Consider the following 6,023-nt stretch of genomic DNA (forward strand, 5'->3'; position numbering starts at 1 on the left):
TGAGAGGAGGTGAACTGTAGACTAGGTACAGCCCTCTGCAAACTGCTAGGTTATCATATAGCGCCCTGCCGACAAGTCAGCAGGGCACTATATGATGGGGAGAGCGCCGACAAGTCAGGAGGGCGCCGTATGGTGAGGAGGATGCTATGCGATGAGGAGGAGGGCACTATACGAGTGAAGAGGGCAACTGACAGTGACAGGTCAGGAGGGCACTGTATAAAGAGAAGGGCGCGGACATGTGAGAAGTCCTCCATTTCGTCGCTTCCATCCTCTGGATACTGAAATTCTCCTCCTCCACGTCGCAACCCCCCCCCCCTCCTCCGGGTTGGACAGGCAACTTTATCTCATGCGAGCTGCTCCCTTTGAGCGGCACCGATGCTCCCGAGGGAGCGCACCCTGTCCATTCGGTCGGGCTCAGCCGGCAGCCCCGGCGACTCTCTAGGGTGTCTGCCCAGGTCAATGTCTCCCCCTAATTCCTTTCATCCTTCCGGCTTTGAAATGGTCTTGTCAGACCGAAAGGGCCTAACCCCCCCCCCAAAAAAAAAAAAATGTGAGGAAGGCGATGTACGGTCAGGAGGGCGTCGACACGTCAGGAGCAGCGGCGTATTTAGAAAATCGCGAAGGGGGGGGCCAAGGGTTTGGAGGGCGCCACCTCACCCAAGGAGGGCGCCATACGGTCGCGAGATAAAAAATCGCTCAGCGGGGTGGGGGGGGGGGGGGGGTTGGGAGGCGTTTTTTACCATGCCACCAGTTTTTTTTTTTGCGTAACCTCGTATAGGTCGTGCTGCATTGATTTTGCATCGTGTGTATTCTTTATACTCCAGGTCACAAAAGGTCAAGTGTTCTTGAAATGCTGCGCCGAAGGCGCGCGAAATTTTTGAAAACAACCTTTTCCTCCGCTTTTTAGGCACGCCTTTTATACGATCACCGTTCAAAGCTCCTCTCGCTCTTTTACCAAATTTGAAGGTGTAAAAAATACCTACACTGTAAAAAAAGTTTAGCACCATAGAGGTACTTTTCAATTGACTAATTTTCAGTACCCTAGCGGTGCTAAGCTAAGCATTTTATTCGTACTTAACTGAGATCTAGTTTAGTATCAAGGTGCTAATATAAGTACCCATATTTGTTTAGCACACGTGTACTAAATGTAGTACCCTACACCTGCTAGACCAATTTTCAGTACCCTAGCGGTGCTAAACTTTAAAAGGTGCTAAGAATAGCATGCAGCTAGTACCTTCCGTACTCACACATGAACCGTTTTAGCGCTATTGTTACCCCACGACAAGTAGAATAATGCTAACGAAAGCATTGGGGCTGAAAGTAGAATATCTATACTAGTTAAAGCTGCTGCATGAAAAGTTCGCAAAAACTGCTTTCTTTAGCAGCACATACTTTCACTAGTTACTGCAAAAAGGACTAATCAATTACCAAAAAGGAAATTGTGTAAGGCCGAAAAGACGTGCAAAAAAGGTTATATCCTAGATAAGTGATAACTACAAGTCTCAATGATTGTGTTTTGCATTCTGCAATATTCCCGTGTAAGTGCATCTTTCAAGCATCCAACACATTATAAAATTAAGAAATAATAATGGAACATTTATTAACACTTCATATCATCTGCATGAAAAACAAATGTAAATATATACACAAACAAACGCACGGGAAATAACGAAAGGTCGCTCATATACCTGCACACTCGCAGTGACCGACGATTAACGCGAGATCGACTGGGGGAGGCGGGGGGGGGGGGTCGTTGAACCGACGTTCCGTTCATGGCCATAACAAGAGGCCATAAGTTCGACCTCATCCACGACCAGACGGCGTTTAGTGATAGACGGAACCGGAGACCCCGTGTTGTTGTCGTAGTTGTCCTCCATTGTAAGTGGTAGTCGACGGAAGAACTGATCAGGCCCCATGCCTGGAGCAAAAAAAAAACTGGATCAGTTCCAAGATTTTTTTTTCTGTTGGGAGCTATTTTCGCAAACAACACAACTTTCCTTCAGACCAAGAAGCGCGATTTGCCAAAGTCGGAATATGAAGCACTTAAACAATATAAGATAATGTCAAAAGATACGTGTCAGACTCACCAAAGTCGATCAACGTCGGTGTCGGTGGCATGTGTCGGTGGCAAATGCTCATGTACCACCCGGCCCCGGAGCACTTCACTTCACTTCACTGCACTGCTGCACTGCACTTCCCTCCACCTCACTGCCTCCCGGAGCAGGGGCACGCACTCCCATGCCACGCACGACGGATTCCACCGATAATAGCTGATTTAAGCTATCATTCCAGAGCTATCACTCGGTGGCATGTGCCCGGAGCACTTCACTTCACTTCATTTCACTTCATATACCGGAGCACGTGCACACACTCCCACCACGACCAACGGACTCCACTAAAATGGCGCAACACGTGGCCGGAAACAGCTGGCACGCGCATGCGCATATTGCTCTGCGCCGTCAAAAGGTGCTAAAGGGCTGGTGATAAGACTCCCAGAGATTTGTAAAGCAGGGCTTAGCTACTTTCGTTGGCGCCAATTTCAAATTTGTTTCCTCTGTAAGCATGTCCGGTTCTATTGTGATACTAACGTAAGCACCATATTCAGCATTATCAACTTCTAAAACACTTAAAATGGTTCTAATTAGAAATCCAGCTTGAAAGAGCACTCACTGATGGACTGGGTACTAGCAGAAGTAGACGTTAAGCTCAGTAGAAGAATAGGTGATCTAAACTTATAATATTTGATGGGAATGTTAGCTATCATTAGCACAGTATTAGCACCATGCTTCTTTGTAAATACGTCGTAGGGTTCTTTTGACGCTAAAAGGTGCTACGAATAGCAGCCGTTAGTACCCCAAATGCTAAACTTTTTTTACAGTGTAAGGTTTGGTCGGGCCGCTGCCACACAAACTGTATAGAAAGCTTGGCTCATGGGTGTCGATGTATAAAAGTTTATTGGCGGTGGCATATCTACGCACCAGATCACCGTATCGGATTGATACCGGAGCGCGAGATGCGTAAACATCATCCAGATTACCTCAGACCAGCCTTCATAGCCTTCTCACAGATGCATACAGTGTACCCACATAACCAGTTTCAATCACCGAAACTTCAGATGCCTGCTGTTGCGGCCGAACCTGTTGACAATACTTAATCGTAATCCATATAGATGCCATGATGCACGTAAAGTAGGATCAATCCGTTAAGACCAAAGACGTGTTTTGTGCATCGTAGAGCGTAGATAGTTTTGGTAGGTATAGGTACTTCATTCATTGTGCTGAATGCACGCTCATTTGTGGCAGTTTTCACAGGCAAGACATCAACTATGTGCAATAGAACGACTAAGTTGAAAAACATGCCAAAGGAGTAAATAAATGATAAGAGGGCAGCGATCAACGGATGTTGCCAATAGGTAGAAGGGCTGCGATCCACAGGAGGGCGCTAATAGGTAGGAGAGCCCCGATCAACATCCCGAGTTTCGATAGTAGGGCACCGATAGGTAGGAAGTTGGCGAGCAGCAGGAGGGCGCCAATGGATAGAAGGGCAGCGATCAACAGGAGGGCACCAATAGGTAGGAGGGCCCCGATCAACAATCAACAGGAGGGCGCCACCAGGTAAGAGGGTGGCGAGGAACAGGAGAGCACCAATAGGAGGGTGGCGATCAACAAGAGGTCGCCAATAGGTGGGAGGGCGGTCATCAACTGGAAGTCGTTAATGAGCGGAAGGGTGACGATTAAAATGGGGGTGGCAATGGTGAGGAGGGCGCCTTTGCTCAAGAGGATGACACGAACAGGAGGGCGTCTGTGCGGAGGGCGCTGGTCAACAGGCAGGTACCAGTGGATAGGAGGGCGGTGATCAACAGGAGGGTGCCAGTGGTTAGGAGGGCGGCGATCAACACGAGGGCGCCAATAAGAGAAGGGCCCCGATTAACATTCAACAGGAAGGACTAGGGAACCAATAGGTAGGAGGGCGGCACTGAACAATAGGGTGCCAAAAAGGAGAAAGGCGGCCTTGAAAATTTCACATGAGGGGGCAATAGGAAGGAGAGCGCCAATAATTATGAGGACGCCGATCAGCAGAAGGGCGGCAATATGTAGCAGGGTGGCGACCTACAGGAGGGCGCCTTCGGGTGAGAGGGCGCTTATTTACGGGACAGCGGCTTACATAGGCGACCACCGTTACGCTTAGAGAGCTACAGCCTACAAATGTGGTTGGAGGGCGCCCGAGGGAGCCCTCCAACCGTATTTGGAGGGCGTATTTGGAATGGGCGTCCTCCGAGGGCGCCCTCCATCCGTATTTTCCCTGTAAACACATTCGCGATTGGAGGGCGCCCTCCAGTCGCGATTGTTTTTCGATTCGATTATATCACAATTGCATTTGCGATTGGAGGGCGCCTTCGGCGCCCTCCAATCGCAAAGGGCGCCTTCGGCGCCCAAGGGGGGGGCCATGGCCCAGTGGCCCCCCCCCTGCCTACGCCCCTGGTCAGGAGGGCCCTCTACGGTTAAAAGGGCACCAACTTGTCAGGGGGGGATGGGGAGGCGCTGAACGTAGAGGGCGCCGGTCTGGAGGGTGTTGTGTGGTTAGGAGGTCGCTTTAAAGTGAAGAGGATGGTGACAGGTCAGGAGGGCGCTGTACGGTGAGGAGGACGCTATAACAGTGGCGCGGGAGCTACTTTCAGACGGGGGGGGGGGGGGGGCACACCAAAATAGAGATCAACCTAGGGACGGGTACCCGGTACCCCCGAATCTAGTTTTCTCACCGGTTTTAGGACACCTATTTTTCATCCTAAGTGGGTTTTTCAAAAAAAAAGAAAACATCTTAACCCGCGCCCCACTGGGGGGGGGGGGGGCTATTTATAGCCCCCCCTCCCGTTTTTCTGCAATAACTTCCAAACCGCTCAACGAATCGACGCCAAACTTTCAGTACCTTCGGCTGCATCAATTTGACACCTTGTGTCAAAATTTGAACTTCGTAGCTACCATAGGTCGGCCGGAAATGACGTCAGAGTGACGTCATGTTCGGCCGATTTCGACGCAAAACATTGAACCACGGCAATCGCTCCCAAGAGCTCAGTTTTTAACCTAGATCCAATTTCTTTGCATGAAAGAACTCAGAATTAACCGCGCTATCAAACTGCTATCTCGGATTTTCAAAATTTTGAAAATTTCGAAAATTTTATATAATAATATTCAAAATTTATATTTTTATATTTTTTTCAAAAAGTTTTTGACTTTTCGAAAAAACCGGAATATGTGTGACAGAACGCATGATTATGACTAACTCTAGCAAGTTTTAGCTAAATATCTTCAAAAATGGCCAAGTTATACGCATTATTGCAAAAAATTCACAATTATTAATTTTTCAAATCAATTTTTCAGTACGTATTTGGCATCGTACACCAATATAAATGGCACCATCGTGTTCCTGAGCTCAAACTGCATCCAATAGACACCTTTTTTGTTGAAAAATTTCAACTTCAAAATTTGACCTTTTTTGACCTGAAAGTGACCTGACCTAAGCTAATTTCGACTCCAAATGACCTTGAATGACACAGACGACATCAAATTCGAAATCTATGGCCTAAATGGACCATAAAACATGTGTCACGTGACCGACGCATGATATAATATTTTCGTGACCTGTGATGACCTGACCCTGACCTGAAAATCAAAGTACAAGTTTGGTACCCTCAAGGTATCTAGAGCATCTGTTCACGAGTGTGGAAACCAAAAATGAGCCTGATCAGACTTGTAAGACGGCGGCCAGAGCCCAAAATGTGAACAAGCCAAAGTGCTAATAATTTTTACTTTGACCTGACCTGTGACGTCATCGGTGACCTCGAGGTCAATGAAATTAGGTTTCGCTCGACAGTTTTTCCGGGGCTATCAGACGCCGTTTGAATTTTGACGATCGGCCCAGTAGTTTAGGAGTTAGGAGGGGGGGCTATGAATAGCCCCCCCCCCCCCAGTAGGGCGTGTTATACACAGACCCCAGTGGGGCGCGGGTTAAAAAAGTGCGGTATT

This window comes from Amphibalanus amphitrite, unplaced genomic scaffold, assembly GCF_019059575.1.
Source record: "Amphibalanus amphitrite isolate SeventyFive unplaced genomic scaffold, NRLGWU_Aamphi_draft 000879F_arrow, whole genome shotgun sequence".
Classification (NCBI taxonomy): domain Eukaryota; kingdom Metazoa; phylum Arthropoda; class Thecostraca; order Balanomorpha; family Balanidae; genus Amphibalanus; species Amphibalanus amphitrite.